We start from the raw sequence: 18,779 nt of genomic DNA, 5'->3' as shown, positions 1-18,779 counted from the left end.
TTAACCTTTTCCATATACTTTTCCAATTAATTTGGTTCTATCCTTTTCCTCCATTTTTCCTCCATTGTATCATGGAAAAAGCAAGAGAATTCCAGAAAGACATCTATTTCTGCTTCATTGACCCCGCTAAAGCCTTTGACTGTGTGGATCACAACAAAATATGGAAAATTCTTCAAGAGATGGGAATAGCAGACTACCTTACCTGCCTCCTGAAAAACCTGTATGCAGGTCAAGGAGAGATGAAATCAGTCAGTCCTAAAGGAAATCGACCCTGAATATTCTTTGGGAGGACTGATGGGGAAGCTGAAGCTCCAAGCCTCACTCCACGCGGCAGACCTCTATTTTCGGTGTTTAAAATATGAAACTAAAAGTTTTGGGGGAAAGTGGAGCTGTTTCCACCGCATTTCGAGCCGGGGACCTTTCGCGTGTTAGGCGAACGTGATAACGACTACACTACGGAAACCATATGCCCACTTTTGTCTAGTGACATATCCAAGAATTGCATGTTTGAACACACCTGACCTTCAAATTTTCAAAGGAAGAGGACTCTGGAAACACAGGCAATCCATCAAGTAAGGATCTGCAGGTCCTGAAAGGGCCTGATTTAGGGTTCCTCGCCTCTTTCGGGTCAAGGTCCCTGTGTGCCAGCTTTGCGCCCAAGCACAGAGGTCGCCCACACTGACTCTTCAGTTCTCAGAAGCCTCAAGAGCCCGGGGTGGGGGGGTGAGTAAGGTGCGTCTGAGCCCCAGGTGGCCCCACGTCCATCCAGGTGGACACAGCCCTTCCAGAGGCAGATCCAGTGCCTTAAAGTCCCTTTTCATGGCGCCAGCGGGGACCAGGCTCGATGCCTTAAATTCCACTTGAGAAACAAAGGACCCGCCATCCCCTCTGCCCCGCCTGACCCGTGCGCTCCTCTCTAGCAGGCCTTTCACAGTAGCGCTTCTCCGGCGCCGCCTGGCACTGGGGATTCCTCAGATTCCTGCGTCTTTGGCTGATTCTAGTCCTCTAGTTTCAGTCCAGACTTGCATCACGCTTTCACATTTAGCAGGAACCACCACAAAGACTGAGGCTCGGTTCACTTGTTGAATTCCTTTGCCTACCAGGCCCAGCATAAAGCCGCGGAGAAGCCAGGCGCGGTCCACGCAGATCTGATGTCTTCATTCCAAACTTGAGATTCTTCTTGAAGGACGGCTTTGTTTTACATTTTACAATGTCTGAAACGCCTCTTGTTTTCCTTTCATAATTTTGCAGTTGAACAGTTCGTGGAGCGCGAATTTAACAGAGAGGTAAAGGCGGTTTTTTTTTTTTTTTTCTTTCTTTCAGAAAGCAGGTGTCTTGAAGGGTTTTCCTATTTCCCTCACAGCAGGCAGTTTCTTTTCGCTGAAAGGTTTTACTGCAATGGTGTCTGTGTGTCTGTCTGTCTCTGGTTTCCTTTAGCAGTAGAGCTTCTCAATTTGGGGAATGCATGTGCCCTTTTCTCCAGCAGTGGCTTTCCTCCTTTTCTCAGTGCGGCGTCGCCTTCGCGTCTGAGGTTCAGTGGCTCAGACCCCAAGGAAGGCGCGGGCCGCATGCGCACCGTCTCCCGGGCCACAGGGCTCCTCCTGGATCCGCGTGGACTCTGAGTGCGATCGAGAGTGAGACCGTGAGACAGCACCCTCAATCGCGCTAGAGGCCTGAGTTACCAAAGAGGCGGACTTGAAAATAGCTTTAGATCAGGGCGTTTCTTGAGATTTCGCCTTGCTTTCCTCCCCTGCAGGTCCTAGTTGGCACCTCCCACGTCCAGACAGAGGTGGGTTCGCGTTTTCTGTCGCGTCCGGCATACTGACGTCCAACTGGGACGGGACGAGGGTGAGGTGGTCCTCTCCCTGTCAGGGTGGACGCACAGCGGACGCCCGAGGGACCACAGACACAGGGCTCCCTGCAGCAGAAATGGTAGGCACAGGGCTTCAGAGCCGGCGAGTTGAGCGCGCCGAGGGGATGGATCCATCCCCTGCCCCCGAAGATGTGACAAAGCAGAACGATGGCCGCCCAACCCCTGGATCAGAGGTTCAGCCTCATCCAAGAACTGGACAAGGGAGGCTCCGCAGGTCGTGTGGGAAGACCTGGAATCCAGGTGTGGTGAGAAGTCAAGCTCTCTTTCTGAACCTGTTTTCTTGTGAAGCAGGGGCTAGTTGGTTCTCAGCTGGTGATGGGCGGGTCCATCTACTCCCTGATCTTGACCTGATTTCTGGGCCTCCCCTGATACCGGCTCTCGACCACCTGCTGCTTTTCCTCCTGTATCAGCTCAATCCGAAGAGCCTGACCCTCTTCATCATTGTGTCTTCGGCTATAGAGTTGAATTCGTTCCCTTTAGTTCTCTGACTCAAATCAGATTGTCCCGCAGGTGTGCTGGGGTGAGGGAAAGCGAAGTGTCTTCACAAGGGATAAACTTCTTGGTTTTCAGAGAGATAATAGGTGTCACGGGTAGAGACGATGTAGGGCCCAGGTGAAAAGGTGAGGGGATATCAGGAGGTAAAAGTATCCTGCAGTCAGCTTTGTCCTGTGCCCTCTTGGATTCACTGACTGTTCTACAAGGTGACTCAGAGCAGAGAAAGATGGGCTGGTTGGAGGCCCTATGGAGCTTTCCGGTGGTAAGGAACTGTTCCCCAATTTCTTCAGTTCAGTAGCGATCCAAGGATGGCAACACGCCAGGCTTCCCAGTCCATCACCAAACCTTGGAGTTTGTTCAAATGCACGTGCATTGAGTCAGTGATGCCACCCAACCATCTCATCCTCAGCCGCCCACTTCTCCTCTTGCCTTCAATCTTTCCCAGCATCAGGGACTTTTATACTGAGTCAGCTCTTCCCATCGGGTGTCCAAAATATTGGAGCTTCAACTTCAGCATCGGTCCTTCTGATAAATATTCAGAACTGATTTCCTTTAGGATGGACTGGTTGGATCTCCTTGCAGTCCAAGGGACTCTCAAGAGGCTTCTCGAGCACCAGTTTAAAAGCATCAATTCTTTGGTACTCAGTTTCCTTTATAGTCCAACTCTCACATCCATACATGACTACTGGAGGAACCATAGCTTTGATTAGCGGGACCTGTGTTGGCACAGTAATATCTCTGCTTTTTAATATGCTGTCTAGGTTAGTCATAGCTTTTCTTCCAAGGAGCAAGCGTCTTGTAATTTCATGGCTGTGGTCCCCATATACGGTGATTTTGGAGCCCAAGAAAATAAAGTCTCTCACTGTTTCCATTGTTTCCCCATCTATTTGCTGTGTCGTGATGGGATCAGATGCCATGATCTTAGTTTTTTGAATGTTGAATATTAAGCCAGCTTTTTCACTCTCCTCTTTCACTTTCATCAAGAGGCTCTTTACTTCTTCTTGGCTTTCTGCCATAAACGTGGTGTCATCTGCATATCTGAGGTTATTAATATTTCTTGCAGAAATATTGATTCCAGCTTGTGCTTCATCCATGCAGGCATTTCACGTGATGTACTTTGCATAGAAGTTAAATAAACAAGGTAACAACATACAGTCTTGACATACTCCTTTCCTAATTCGGAACCAGTCCATTGTTTCATGTCTAACTGTTGCTTCTTGACCTGCATACAGATTTCTCAGGAGGCAGGTAAGGAGGTCTGGTATTCCCATCTCTTGAAGAATTTTCCACAGTTTGTTGTGATCCGCACAGTCAGTCTTTGGCGTAGTCAATAAAGCAGAAGTAGATGTTTTTCTGGAACCCTCTTGCTTTTACTATGAACCAAGGGATGTCGGCAATTTGATCTCTGGTTCCTCTGCCTTTTCTGAATCCAGCTTCCACATCTGGACGTTCTCAGTTTACACACTGTGAAAGCCTCACAGTGAGAATTTTGACCATTACTTTGCTAACATGTGAGATGAGAGCAATTGTGTAGTAGTTTGAACATTCTTTGGCATTGCCTTTCTTTGGGACTGGAATGAAAACTGACCTTTTCCCGTCCTGTGGCTTCTGCTGAGTTTTCCAAGTTTACCGGCATATTGAGTGCAGCATTTTAACAGCCATGCCTCCCTGTCCATCACAAGAGTTTTTTGAATGTTCTTCCCAATGGCCCATGAGTTATAAGTAGTCCAGTCTGTGTGGGGAGATCGCTTGCATACAATTGCTTGTCCTGTGTGAGCACCAGGAGTTGTTCCAGGATCTTTTTAAAACATTCTTTCCTTGGCCAAAGGCACTTTCTTCATGAGGATACCCCGATCATTACTCTGCTGAATACTTGAGGGAGACCCTTTCATATCGCAGCATTCTCTCTCTCTCCCACTCTCTCTCATCACGGGACCTTTCTTCATGTTCCTTTTTTTATTATTAGCTTTTATTTGAGTATAGCTGTTTTCCAGTGTGTTAATTATGATGTTGTGTTAATAGCACAGTGAATCGGATATACATGTACATATATCCCCTCATTTTTGGATTTCCTTCTCCTTTAGGTAACGACAGAGCATCCAGTAATTCCCTATGCCATACAATAGGTTCTCATTTGTTATTTATTGTACAAGTTGAGATCAGTTCAGTCGCTCAGTTGTGCCCGACTCTTTGCGACCCCATTCACCGTAACAAGCCAGGCCTCCCTGTCCATCACCAACTCCCGGAGTCCACCCAAACCCATGTACATTGAGTCGGTGATGCCATCCAAGCATCTCATCCCTCTGTCGTCCCCTTCTCCTTCTCCCTCAATCTTTCCCAGCATCAGGGTGTTTTCAAATGAGTCAGCTCTTTGCATCAGGTGGCCAAAATATTGGAGTTTCAGTTTCAACATCATTCCTTGTAATGAACACCCAGGACTGATGATCCCCTTTAGGATGGACTGGTTGTATCTCCTTGCAATCCAGAGGACTCTCAAGAGTCTTCTCCAACACCACAGTTCAAAAGCATCAATTCTTCTGTGCTCAGCTTTCTTTATAGTCCAAATCTCACATGCATACATGACCACTGGAGAAACCATAGCCTTGACTAGATGGACATATGTTGGCAAAGTCATATCTCTGCTTTTTAGTATGCTGTCTAGGTTGGTCATAACTTTCCTTCCAAGGAGTAAATGTCTTTTAATTTCATGGCTGCAGTCACCATCTGCAGTGATTTTGGAGCCCAGAAAAATAAAGTCCGCCATGGTTTCCACTGTTTCCCCATCTATTTGCCATGAAGTAATGGGACCGGATGCCCTGATCTTAGTTTTCTGAATGTTGAGCTTTAAGGCCACATTTTCACTCGCCTCGTTCACTTTCATCAAGAGGCTCTTTAATCTTCTTCACTTTCTGCCAGAAGGGTGGTGTCATACATAGCATCAGTAGTGTATATAGGTAAATCCTAAGTTCCCAATTCCCCCAACTCCCCTTTCAGCCTTGATATCCATACCTTTGCTTTACATCTGCTTTGCAAATAAGAATCACTGGATCTTTGTCCTGTGAACTCTAGCTGCCTTGCTCTCCACCAACACTACCTGAAATCCTCTTCTTGGTGCCCAGCATGGGAACTCACCGAAAGCAGGAAGCTGGGCCCATGGCAAGACTCATCTTGTTTGTTTGTCACCTCTCAAGGCTTGCTATCCTTTGCTGCCTGATTTCCAGTGTCTTAGAAATCAGTATTTCATGTTTTATCTTTTTGTTCCTTTGGGAGTGGGACAAAGAGGGAGAGTGAGATTTAGGAAGGAGGGTTAATCTGATTTCTGTCACTGTACCTTTGCTAGAAACTGAAGGCATCTCTTTATGTTCTTAGTTTTCCCTAAATAGATGTGCTAATTTATATTCCAATGTGTTTTGCTGACTCAAGGAAAGAGTCTTTTTTTCATGGTCCTGCCATCCCAAGAAATTGTCAGTACACAGGTCTGTTACTCTAACAAGGGAATTTGTGCCCTACTGACTCAACTTAGCAGGAGGTACAATGAAAAGACAATGTGTACATTTCCAGAGATTGCACATATTCAGCAGCCAAACTTCCAAGCTGATTGGAAACTATTCTAAGAATTGTAACTGTTTTCATTGGTGACCAAGTCATTGAGTCCAGACAAGGCCAGCCAGAATGACTCTGGAGGGCCTCTTGCAGAGCAGCTTATGGATTACAGGAGTTAAAAAAAAAAAAAAAAAAAAAAGCCCACTGGTCCCAGACATTTATCCTCTTCACTTCATGAGTTGTATTTTGGCTTTGGTTGGATGCACACAATCTAATGAGGGGTCTCCCTCCCGTATGTGGGTGCATTTGCAAGCCTGAGACTGTCTCTGTATGATATCTCGACAGTACGTGGCTACATCTGCAAAAATTATCTCATTTGAGACAAATTGTTGCAAACTACAGAATCCTGGACCGATAATACATCTTGTGCAAACCTGGATCCTTAGAGTTCCTGGTTCACCTTCCACTGATTCCTCAGTTGAAGTTCATGAGGAAAGAAGAGCTCTTCAGATTTTCCATACTCAGTCGAGGATGTCTCTAAATTCTAGGACATTTCTCTCTGCCCTTCTCTCTCCCTCTTGGAGCTTGTGCCTTTCTGTCCCTTATACTCTAGCCCTGTGTGGATCTTACCCACTTCTGTCCTCTTCATCAGTTTTCCAGAACTGTGCATTAGGAATCCTTCAGTCAGCAAGCACTTACTAGGTGCTCACCAGGTACCAGGCCCTTCTCCAGGAAAACTGGTGTATCAGGAGCAAAGTCAAGGTCCCACTCCTTGGTGCATTCACACCAGGAGGCATCAAAAATAAGATACACACACACAAAGACAAATAAGAATCACAGCAGGAGAACAACCTGTCATGTTCTTCTCAGGTTCACCTGCCTGCCAGCGCCTAAGGACGCCAGCAATGAGTTAAAAAACAATCACATAGCACATGGGAAAATGGGTGACTTGAGATCTAGAAGGCAGGTAACTAAGAATCAGGAATTTTTTTTTTTTTTTAATAAAGGAGTACATCAGGTAAGCAACATGTCCTTACTTAAATTACAGAGTCCATATGTTGTAGTCTTCTTCAAGTGACGTTATGGTTACATTCAGGAATATCTCCTAAAGGTACCCACACATTCTCTTAAGCTGTTAAGCTAGAGCTCTTCTATATATAACCTATAAAAATATGGGCATTATTATTTCTACCTTAATTAGAAATTTTCCAGGCAAAGATTATACATTAATTCAACCAATTTAATATCAGTCAAAGAACTTAAAGTTAATGATAGATCTTAAAATTGCAATTTGAGCTGAGTCATGCCTGATAAATGCTGCTTAGAATCACATATTAGATGATACCTAAAAACACTGACCCCAAATTGAAAAGGGAATAATTAAATCACTATGATTTCGAGACTCAAAAGACTTAATCCTGATTTAAAAGGTATTATATGGTATATTTAATTTACTGGAGCACATAATTTTAAATTTTATAAATAATAATAAATCTGAAAGTAACCATGAGGTAGTTTTTAGACCAAAATTATTAAAGTAGTGTGGTGTATACCAAGAGTCATCTCTGGGAGCATGACAGAACAAACATTTTCTATGTAATTACACATCAATTATTAGAATTCTCTTGAGTATTAAAAGTATTTTAAATTCATCCTTATTATCAACTTGAATTTTATTCTTGTTTGTAGCATGGAGAGCACTAATTTATCTAAAGCTAAACCTTTTTTATATTCCTGAGTTACATTTCAGCAAAACAAAGTTAAAGGGAAAAAAAAAAAAAAAGACCCACATGGTTGCTATTCACTGAGATAGACAAGGTGGTTCAGCCTGGAGAAGGAAATGGCAACCCACTCCAGTATTCTTGCCTGGAAAATCTCATGGACAGATGAGCCTTGTGGACTAGTGTCTGGCATCGCAGAGTTGTATACAACTTAGCAACTGAACAACAACAACAGACAATCAGGCAGATGGTGATTTGGGGAAATAGTTCTTGATGGAAATGTGACATAAAATGAAGAGTGAAGTGACCTAGCAATATGGAATACAGAGTTTTGTAAGAAATTAACATTTGTGTATAGAATAATAATTGCAAATATTCAAACAATAAAGTCCATGGCTAAAGAAAAAAAAGAAAAAAGAAAACGTGGTTCAGAATGCCACTTTGGAGAGAGGCAGAATGACATATGTGTGGGAAAGCAGGGTGCCTCTGTGCTTGAATTCAGACTGGATCTGGGACTGGGTCAAGGCCAGAACACAAGACTAAGCACTATTGTCATAGGGCAGCCACCCAACCGACAGCGCCCACACAGCAGTTCTGGGAAGTTTTTGAGAATATTCCCCTCCCTTTGCAGCATTTCCCATCTGGTTCTCTCATCCTCCAACCACAGGGAAGGATTCTTCACCTCTGTGTCCTGACAGAATACTTTATGCTCCCTGCAGGGCACAGGGAGCCAGGCAGGAGCCAAGGGGGCAGCTGTACTGCCTCGATGGGTTTCTAGCAAAGGAGCATGGAAATCCCATGGACAGAGGAGCCTGGTGGGCTAGAGTCCAAGGGGTCGCAAAGAGTGGGACAAGACTGCACGAGCACCAGGCGGTTCCATCACTTAGACGGATCCAAAGCACACCTGAGTGCCCGCCAAAGCAACCCGCAGGAGGCCAGAGGGCAGAGGGCAGCCTGTGCCACAGAGGGTGGAGGATGAAAGCCTAGACCGTCCTACAAGCACAGGGCATGAGTGACTTGCACTTGAGAAAGACTTGAGTAAAACTCCATCTAGGCTATCCTTACAGACATTTTTCTCTATAGTAGCATTGGTGGTTCAGTGGTAGAATTCTCTCCTCCCACGCGGGAGACCCGGGTTCGATTCCTGGCCAATGCATTGTGGTTATGTTTGTTTTGGGCTTCACTGGCCCATGGACAGAGGAATGCTACAGTCCAAGGGATGGCCAAAAATCCAAAAGGACTGAGCGACTAACACACATATACCTTCTCTACATCCTAAAGAGAACGGATTCCAGGTTCCTGAAGGGCCAAGAGGGCCCTCTTCTGGTCGGTACAGCTGTTCCCCGGCCTTGGAAGACAGGTCCCACAGAAGTTAGCTTTGAGAGGGACGCCAAAGGAAAGGAACAATCCCGAGATGTTGGCAGGTTACTATCAAGTGATGTCATGACTCTTATATAAAGAAAGAATGTGATGTTAACTGGGCACTTAGGTACAGAATATAGGATGTTCGTATTCTTGCAAACTTTTGGTATTTTACAAAAGCTTTTGGTATTGGATTTTTTTTAAATTTTATTTAATTTTTAAACTTTACATAATTGTATTAGTTTTGCCAAATATCAAAATGAATCCACCACAAGTATACATGTGTTCCCCATCATGAACCCTCCTCCCTCCTCATACCATCCCTCTGGGTCGTCCCAGTGCACTAGCCCCAAGCATCCAGTATCGTGCATCGAACCTGGACTGGCATCTTGTTTCATACATGATATTTCACATGTTTCAATGCCATTCTCTCAAATCTTCCAACCCTCTCCCTCTTCCACAGAGTCCATAAGACTGTTCTATACATCACTGTCTCTTTTGCTGTCTCGTACAGAGGGTTATTGTTACCATCTTTCTAAATTCCATATATATGCATTAGTATACTGTATTGGTGTTTTTCCTTCTGGCTTACTTCACTCTGTATGATAGGCTCCAGTTTCATCCACCTCTGGTATTGGATTTTAATGAATTTTTGGAACTGAAGCCTCACATTCTCCTTGAATGAAAACTCTGTTAAGACTCTGGGTTTACCACGCCAGGAGAAAAGAGTGGAGGCCAGAGCTGGCCAGCACAGGCTGTTCACGGCATCTCAGCTCCAACAGCCAGCCTGAGGTCCAGGACCCTGAGGCCCGGACTCAGCGGCATTTAGAAACTCTGTGCAGAAAATGTTCTGCATTGGACCTTTAAGCAAAATACAGTTCCGATCTGGGCAGCAAGAGAGAGACTTGTGTGGGTGCAGACGGTGGAAAAAGAAAGTTTTCCCTGACCGGGAATCGAAACTGGGCCATGGCGGTGAAAGCACAGAATTCTAGCCACTAGATCACAAGGGATCTGTGGACAAAAATCTTTATTTAGCTTCTCCAGGTGAAAGGTGGGTGTAAGATGACCCTTGAGAAAGTCAGCAAGTGGGAAAGGCAATGTCGCAGCGGCCCAGGGCTGTGTGCATCTGTTCAAGGCTCCCAGCCCTGCCCCGTTGCTCATCGCCCTTCACGTCTCCTTTCCTGGGCGTCGCTTTTGCTCTGGGGCAAGGACACAAAGTAGCGGACTGGGTCCCTCCTGGTCTAGCTGTAGCGCTGCGTGCTGCCGAGCCCAGGACTTGCTCTCTTTGTGAACCTCGGTTTTCTTTGTCGTCAGGCTCGGTGATGAGTGGCGGCTGATGAGCGAATCCGTCCACCTCCAGATCTCTGAAGTGGCTCCTGGGCCTCTCCGAGAGCTGAATAAAGAGACTTCTAGGTGGTCACCAACTCTTCCTCCAGCTGCGTCCCCTGCCTCACCCCGTACCTTTCGCGCCTGTTGGTTTTACCAATGAGAAGACATATTTCGGGGCGGGGCGGGGGAGGCAAAAAGAAAGAGAAAGCCTGTTTCCGCCCGGTATCGAACCGGGGACCTTTCGCGTGTGAGGCGAACGTGATAACCACTACACTACGGAAACTGGATAAACTCTACTCTTGAACAATGTATCCATTAAATTCGAGGTCCCGCCACCAGTAACCACAGCACCAACTCTTAACACCAGAGGAGCCTTGAAGCCCCAAACTCTCTCAGGCACGGAGACGGCGGCTCTGGAGGGCCCTGCTTTAGGGTTCCCCCTCTCCCCTGAAGTGAGGACCCTCGGACCCCCACAGGTTGCCTTTGGGACCCCGCACCCAACGAAGAATCCTCAGATCCTCAGCTGCGCACCCTGAGTTCAGGGGTCGCCCGCGCCACCTCCCCAGCTCCCGGAAGCCGCAGGAGGTGGGGACGGTGGGTGCGCCCGAGGCCCAGGTGACCCCGAAACCCAGAGGTGTGGAAGCCGCCCCTCCAGGCCTGCGGACCCGCGCCTCGGTGGTCCTTCTCTCGGCGCCGGCGATCAGCACTCTGGGCTCTCAGGAATGACCGACGCTTCCAATCCACCCGGGACGCGCCCTCCCCGCTGTTCCTTTGCACCTGACTCCTGTTTTGTTTCTCTGAAAGTCCATTGGGCGCATCACTTCTCCGGTGTCCTCCTGGCAAAAGGGAGTTCTCTTTGGTGTTGCCTAAAATGTCACCCCCACCGTCCCTGGGTGGGCTCGAACCACCAACCTTTCGGTTAACAGCCGAACGCGCTAACCGATTGCGCCACAGAGACAGCACTCCGGGGTTCTTTTGGACACTCTCTGGAGTAGACACTCATTCCCGGGGTGAGCGCTCTGTCCCCCAGAGAAACGGTGCCGTTTCCCTGCCCCTACCCGCCACAGATGCCAGCGCCCCCGGAGAAACCGCCATCCAGGCCTCGAAGCTTTCGGGCTTGGACCGAAATAGATCCAAGCACAGCTGAACACCAGGTTGCTCCCACGGTGGCTCTTCCCGTTTCCTCGCCTACACCCAACGAATAAGAGTTTGCCCACCCTGGCAAAGGCCTCCGGGGCTGTGCTTCGGTTTCCTGTGTCCACCAGGCGGTTTCCACCAGAGTGGGCTTTCCTGGGGGTCAGACGGTAAGAATCCGTCTACAATGCAGGGCACCCTGGTTCAATCCTTGATTTTGGAAGATCCCCTGGAGAAGGGAATGGCTACCCACTCCAGTATTCTTACCTGGAGAATCTTTGGACAGTGGAGCCTGGCAGGCTACAGTCCCTAGGGACACAAAGAGTTGAACACGACTGAGCGACATTGACTTCAGTTTAAGTGAGTATAGCTCGTTTGTCTGAGTGTTTTCTTTATTTTTATTCACATTGTAAATTTAACAATATACACTTGTTGTGAGAATAACTTATCCCTCTCCGAATCAGAAATATATGAAGAATAAAAGAAGAGTTCTCCTGCCTCCATTCCTACTCCACCGCTGACACACTTTATATGTTACAGGTAAGAGGTGGTGGCCGCTTAGGAGTGTGATCAGCGCTGTGAGAAAACTAAGGGACCCAGGAAACCCTGTCTCTTGCCCTGACAACGGTATGCCCCCTCTGGGCTATGGGGAAAGGGTGAAGGCAAAGAAAAGGAAAATAACACTCTTATTTGCAGAAATTTTACCTCCGGATGGGACACTCTGGTTAACCTAAACAGAATATGTGGTTGGTGATAGAGACCTAGGGGGTCCTCCCCGGCACAAAACCCAAAGTGGATTTCACCTCATTTTCTGAGGTGAGAGTGAGCTGAGTCGATCAAAGGAGAGGAGCGGAGAGAAAGCGAGAGGGTTGAGCACCTAGGGGAGTCAACCGTATTGGAGTCTCCTTAGGGCCTTAGAAGAACTGCCCTGAGCTTTTGGGTGGGATGTACGGAGGCTAAAGAAGTGGATACCGTTGTCTGGCGATGGAGGCCAGGTGGCTCCGGAGGGGGTTCCATGGTGTAATGGTGAGCACTCTGGACTCTGAATCCAGCGATCCGAGTTCAAATCTCGGTGGGACCTTTCTGCCTACTTAGAAGAGAAACACTTTTTACTCCCTTAATAGGACGCGCCTGAGGTCTCCCGCGACCCTCAGCGGCCTGGTTGACACGGACACGGCGGACAGGTGTGGGACCGATCCGGGGCGTCCTCGCTGGACCCGGGCGGCTCTGCCCATCTGTGCCCTCCAAGCCCCGGCCAGGGGCACAGCGGCCCAGCCAGTGCCTTCCCCTCGTCGGGTACCCTGGGTCTCTCGAGTAAAACGCAGAGGCTGAGCTCATGGAGTCCTGCCCCGCGAGGGGGCTTCGCACTGCCCGTCTTGTAACTGCACGGGTGTCCCTGTGGATAAATGGTTGCCGGTATGAGTTGCCATGTCAGATATTCACATATTAGATGATACCTAAAAACATTTACCCCCACGTTGAAAGGGGAATATAAGTAACTATGATTTCTATAATTATACGACTTAATCTTCGTTGAAAAATATTATATGGTATATTTAATTTTCTGTGGCAGATAATTTTGAATTTTATAAATGGAAATATTTTTTGGAATTAGAGTTTGCTTAAGGGAATCAAAACAATACAGGAAATTTAGGCAGTTCACTTTCATTAGGATTTTGAATAGAAAATAAATATAAGACTTCTACAACCTAGAATAGTATGGTACCAATATTTTACACATTTTTAGAAAATCAGAAAGTCAACATGAAATAGGTTTTAGACCAAAATTATTAAAGCTAGGTAAGGCATACCAGGAGTCATCTCTGAGAGTATGGCAGGGCATTTTCTATGCAATTATATATCAATTATTAGAATTATCTAGAGTGTTAAAAGTATTCAAGATTCATCCTTATTATCAATTTGAATTTTTTTCTTGTACGTAGCATGGAGAGCACTAATGCTTCCCTGGTGGCTCAGAGGTTAAAGCGTCTGCCTGCAAGGCTGGAGACCCAGGTTCAATCCCTGGGTCGGGAAGATCCCCTGGAGAAGGAAATGGCAACCCACTCCAGTATTCTTGCCTGGAGAATCCCACGGACGGAGGAGCCTGGTAGGTTACAGTCCACGGGGTCGCAAAGAGTCGGACACGACTTAGCGATTTCACTTTCACGTCACTAAATGTTTTTTATACTCCTGAGTTACATTTCAGCAAATCAGAAAGTTCAAGGTGGGGGTGGGGGGGGGAAGCCCAACCCATATGGGTTCTATGCACTGAGACAGAAAAGGTGGTTCACTACCCCACTTTGGAGAGAGGGAGAGTGGAATATGTGTGGTAAAGCTGGATGCCTCTGTGCTTGAATTCGGACTGGACCTGGGACTGGGTCAAGGCCAGAACAACACAAGACTAGGCATTATCATCCTGGGGCTTAGACCCACCTGACAGCACCCACTCAACAGTCCTGGAAAGCTCTTGAGGATACTCCCCCTCCCGTGGACGCATTTCCCATCTGGTTCTCTATTCCACCAGCTACAGAGAAGGACTTTTCACCTCTGTGTCCTGACAGAACACTTTTTGATCCCTGCAGGACACAGGGAGCCAGGCAAGAGTGAAGGGGGCAGCTGCACTGACCCGATGGGCTTCTAGCAAAGTAGCGGGAAAATCCCATAGAAAGAGGAGCCTGACTGGCTACAGTTCAAGGGGTGGAAAAGAGTAGGACTTGACTCAGCCAGTGGGGGTGAGAACCAGGTGGTTCCACCAATCAGAAATCTCCGCGGTGGGGTAGTGGGGGAGAGCAACCTGTTTCCGCCCGGTTTCGAACCGGGGACCTTTCGCGTGTAAGGCGAACGTGATAACCACTACACTACGGAAACGGGACACCCTCCAGTACTTAACACTGTATTTATGAAATCCCGAATGCTGCCACCAGCATCTAGACCACCTAATTTTAACACTCAAACAGGAACCTTGAAGCCCCAAGCTCGCTCAGACGCGGAGACGCCAGTTCCCGAGAGACCTGCTTTAGAGTTCCTCATCACCCCTCAAGTGAGGACACTGGGGTCCCCACAGGCTGCATTCGGGGTCCCGCACCCAACGCAGAGGCCTCAGACCCTTAGCTCCGCACCCGAGCTCAGGGGTGGCCCCAGCCGATTGCCGAGCTCCCGGAAGCCCCAGGAGGCGGGGACGGTGGTTGCATCCGAGGCCAGGAGACTCCACGGCCCAGCTGTGTGGACTCCGCCCCTCCCACGCTGCAGTCGCGCGCCGCGGTGGCCCTTTTCACAGCGCCGGCGGTCAGTACTCTGGGCTCTCAAGAATGATCGACGCTTTCAATCCCCGGGGACCCGCCCTCTCCGCTGCTCTTTTATACCTGACTCCTGTGCTCTTGCATGCCGGCTCGCCGCTGCACTCTCTGGTGTTCTCCTGGCAAAAGGGAGTCTCTTTGGTCTGTAAAATGCCACCCCACCGTCCCTGGGTGGGCTCGAACCACAAACCTTTAGGGTTAACAGCCGAACGCTACGGAGAGAGCAGTACTGGCTATTCCTGGAGTCTTTGGGGTTGACACTTCTTCCTAGGATAAGACCCCTGCCCCCAGGGAAACGGTGCCACTTCCGTGCCCTCTACCGACCACAGATGCCAGAGCCCCCAGAGATACCAGGAGCCAGGGCTCCAATCCTGTGGGCCTGAACAGAAATACATCCAAGGACAGCCGAACACACCGCGGGGGGTGGGGCTCCCATGATGGCTCTTCCCACGTCCTCGCCTACACCCAACGAATCAGAGTTTGCCCACCCTGGCATAGGCCTCCGGGGCTGTGTTAGGTTTCCTGTGTCCACCAGGCGATTTCCACCAGAGTGGGCTTCCCTGGGGCCCAGACGGTAAGAATCCGCCTGCAATGCAGGACACCCAGTTTCAATCCCTGGTTTGGGACTATCCCCTGGAGGAGGGCGTGCAACCCACTCCAGTATTCTTGCCTAGAGAATCCCCATGGACAAGGAGCCTGGCGGGATAACTCCATGGGGTGGCAAAGAGTCGGACAGGAGTTAGCGACTAAGCACAGAGGTCGCGGGGATGGTCGTTCTGTGTCTGCATGCCGGCGACAGAGTCGGGCACTCACTGGGATGCTCTAAGACCTGGATGAATACATTGTCGTCTTTAGCCCTTCGTCCCATGAAGACCGTTGAGAAGGGAAACACAGAAAAGTTTTCGAAGTGAACGGTTCTTTTTTAAAAGACTTTATCCCAGTTTTTGGAATCCGCAGCATCCAGTGGGTTGGCAACGGAAAGGCCCCCGGAGCTGCCCCAGCAAGTTGGAACTCCTGCATCCCAGCCTGGGTAGGCTGCTTCTGTGAGGTCCACCTGGGAGCGGGAAAGGGTCAAAACCAAGCTGGGAAGGCTGGTTTGGGAGGAAGGCATGGAGACCTCCCAGGAGGCTTGGGCAGGAATCCTTAGAGCTGAACAGTGCTTCAGTCCAGGTAGCAGAGTGAGGAAGGAGGGAAAGGGCTGGTGCAGGCAAGAATCAAGGAGGCCTACTGAGAGGGGAGGAAGGAGAGAATAAAAGAATTTGTGCTTCTACCCTTCCCCCTCCCTCTCTTGCCTTCTCTCCTCTTCTTGGTCTTCTTCCCATCCCTACAACTGAGAAATCTTGATACACCCACTTCTGAGAAGACAGATCCAACTATCTGTGCTTGAGTGCACAAATTCTGGGTTGTAAAAATAGTTCTGTCCTTATGTGGCTTTAGACAAATAAAGAAAATTTCTTGTGCCTCCCTTCTTTCTGCTTTAAAATGTCCTCCATGTAAGCATTTGTTGTCAGATGTGCCTGGGTTTAGAAACTACTGGATGAATCATGTTATCAGCTGTGAAATCATAAATAAATATTGTTGTCACTATTCTCAGAATCTTTTGACAAACTCTACCCTTATTTATTTCACCTTGAATTAACCTGATACTTCTAGAAATTTCTGTAAATGGAATCAAGACAAAGGCTCCCCTGATTGCTCTTGCAGTTTGCTCCCTGAGTGTTCTTGAAGTTTGCTCCTATGTAGCTGGACCACCCTTCACTGCCAGTTCTCTGCTTGCAGATCAGGACCGATGTGCAGGCTGGAGGAAATGGGAAGAACACACATCTCCACCCATCCCAGTTCTAACCTCACCTGATTCTGTCCTTGTCCCTTGTGAGAGCCCTGTTCTCCAGGTTTCCTGGCCATTCTGGGATCTCTCAACATACTTTCTATGGATTTCTTTTCTTCCTTTATGAGTCAGAGTCCATTTCAGGTCCTTGAACTCATAAACCTTGCCTTTATGTTGTTTGTTACCACTCAACAGCTTGATTTTCCAAAAAGAAGATTCATATTCTCACCCTGGAGCTGTGAACTTCCTCCTCATAACAAGAGCCTCCCCTTTGCCTCCTTCCTCCTTGAGTAAACCTCTCTCCAGTCTCTGGAAACAAATATGTCTCAAGGCAACACTAGGCATCTTTCTGACTCTTTTGACCCGCCAAAAACTAGTGCTGTTTTTTCTGTTATGTGTATTGGCTTAGGGAAGAAACACTTTTATGATACAATGAAGTAAAGATTATTATTCTGAGCTCTGATAGGATTTATACCTATTATACATGCAAATATTTAATGTGGTGGTATTTTGGGTACATAAGTACTGTCTGTACTGTAAGACAACTTGGATGTGCATCCTCTATGATTCAACAATCAGTGCTCTTGGGTACCTTTATATTTGTACGCCCTTTTTAAAACTGCAATTTCTAGAGTTGATATGTTAAGAAATGGAAGAGAAACTGACTTGACCGACCTGACCAAAGAGTCTGTGACTGCCTAAGTGTTAGAGCTGTGCCTCATGTCCTCCTCGACATGTGGTTGATTTTGAGTCACCCCAGGTGAGTTTGGGTCTTTCTTAGTGGCTCAGCAGGTAAATCATTGCCTGCAATGCAAGAGACCCAGGTTAAATCCCTGGGTTGGGAAGATCCCCTGGAGAAGGGAATGGCCGCCCACTCCAGTATTCTTGCCTGGAGAATCTCTTGGACAGAGGAACCTGGCACGATCCAGTCCATGGCGTCACAAAGTCAGACTAGACTGAGCGAGGTTCACTTCACTTCTAGGTGAGTATAGCTGGTTTGTCTGAGTGTTTGATGTAAATGGTTATTTTTACTTATATTGCAAATCTAAGAAATATACACTTGCTGTGAAAAAACCTCACCCCTCCCAAATCAGAAATATATGAAGAAAAGGAGCGTTCTCCTGCCTCCATTCCCACTCCACTGCTGACACACTTTACATGTTACAGATAAGAGGTGGTGGCTGCGGCTTTGGAGGGTAATCTGTACTATGGGAAAACTAAGGGACCCAGGAAATCCTGCCTCCTGCCCTGACAACCATCTGCCTTCCTGGAACAATGAGAAAAGGGTGACGGCAAGGAAAAGGCAAATAACACTCTTATGTGCAGAAATTTTAGCTCAAGATGGGACATTCTGCTTAACCAGGGCAGAATATGTGATTGATGATGGAGAGCTAGGGGGCTCTTCCCTGGCACAAAACCCAAAGTGGATTTTACCTCATTTTCTGAGGTGAGAGTGAACTGAGCCTATCAGAGGAGAGGAGCAGAAAGAAAGCAAAAGGGATGTGCACCTACGCGGGTCAACTGTGTTCAAGTCTTGGGAGTAGGAATGGGACATATGGAGGCTGAAGAAGCAGATGCCCTTTCCCTGGCAGCGGAGAGAAGGTAGATGCCAAAGAGGTTCCATGGTGTAATAGTGAGGACCCTGGATCCAGCGATCCGAGATCAAATCTCGTGGAACCTTTCTGTTTAGTTAGAAAAGTTGTCCCTGTGACTAAATGGTAACGTGGAAGGGCTGCGATGTCGATAATCAGCCGGGAATCTCCACAGCTTTAGGTTCGAGAGTTCCAGACCTGAATGAGAAGAACTGTGTTTTATTCAAGTTCTCTATTCTTCCGACTTTTTATTGGCCCTGTCCCAGTTTATTACGATTTTATTCAGAGTTTCTTGCTCTTAAGTCTCCGTTGGACACGCAAAGCCGCTGTTCGGTCAAGATTCGAACCGTCACTTCTGGAAATCTCCTCCTTTGGTCCCAAGCTCAGACCGAAAGAGGTCGCAGATTTCGGCGTCTGAGGAGACCCGGGTCCCTGACCCAGGGCCGCCCGGCCAGGCTGCTCCGGGGCAGAAGGGGAGACGAGCCGCTGGGAGTCCGGAGCCGAGGGCTGGGTTCCCTTCATTCTGCCGCGACTCTGCTCCACCGAGATGATTTCTTACGACGTACGCGGATGGAAACATTTGTGTCCTCTGCTGCTCGGGAGAAA

General features: G+C 47.9%; 5 non-coding genes across 5 annotated transcripts; 2 read left to right on the top strand and 3 right to left on the bottom strand.

Annotated features, from left to right (window-relative positions):
- The first annotated feature begins 8,717 nt into the window (after positions 1-8,717).
- On the top strand, positions 8,718-8,788 carry TRNAG-CCC (transfer RNA glycine (anticodon CCC)). The gene has a single exon. It is a non-coding gene; the product is annotated as a tRNA-Gly (tRNA).
- A 1,745-nt stretch (positions 8,789-10,533) lies between these two features.
- On the bottom strand, positions 10,534-10,606 carry TRNAV-CAC (transfer RNA valine (anticodon CAC)). Its single transcript has one exon. It is a non-coding gene; the product is annotated as a tRNA-Val (tRNA).
- Positions 10,607-11,207: 601 nt separating this feature from the next.
- Positions 11,208-11,281, bottom strand: TRNAN-GUU (transfer RNA asparagine (anticodon GUU)). The gene has a single exon. It is a non-coding gene; the product is annotated as a tRNA-Asn (tRNA).
- A 1,185-nt stretch (positions 11,282-12,466) lies between these two features.
- Positions 12,467-12,538, top strand: TRNAQ-CUG (transfer RNA glutamine (anticodon CUG)). The gene has a single exon. It is a non-coding gene; the product is annotated as a tRNA-Gln (tRNA).
- A 1,714-nt stretch (positions 12,539-14,252) lies between these two features.
- On the bottom strand, positions 14,253-14,325 carry TRNAV-UAC (transfer RNA valine (anticodon UAC)). The gene has a single exon. It is a non-coding gene; the product is annotated as a tRNA-Val (tRNA).
- Positions 14,326-18,779: the final 4,454 nt, after the last annotated feature.

This window comes from Bos indicus, chromosome 3 (assembly GCF_029378745.1).
Source record: "Bos indicus isolate NIAB-ARS_2022 breed Sahiwal x Tharparkar chromosome 3, NIAB-ARS_B.indTharparkar_mat_pri_1.0, whole genome shotgun sequence".
NCBI lineage: Eukaryota > Metazoa > Chordata > Mammalia > Artiodactyla > Bovidae > Bos > Bos indicus.
The sequence above is the reverse complement of the archived record's forward strand: the minus strand, read 5'-3'. Positions and strand labels throughout refer to the sequence as shown.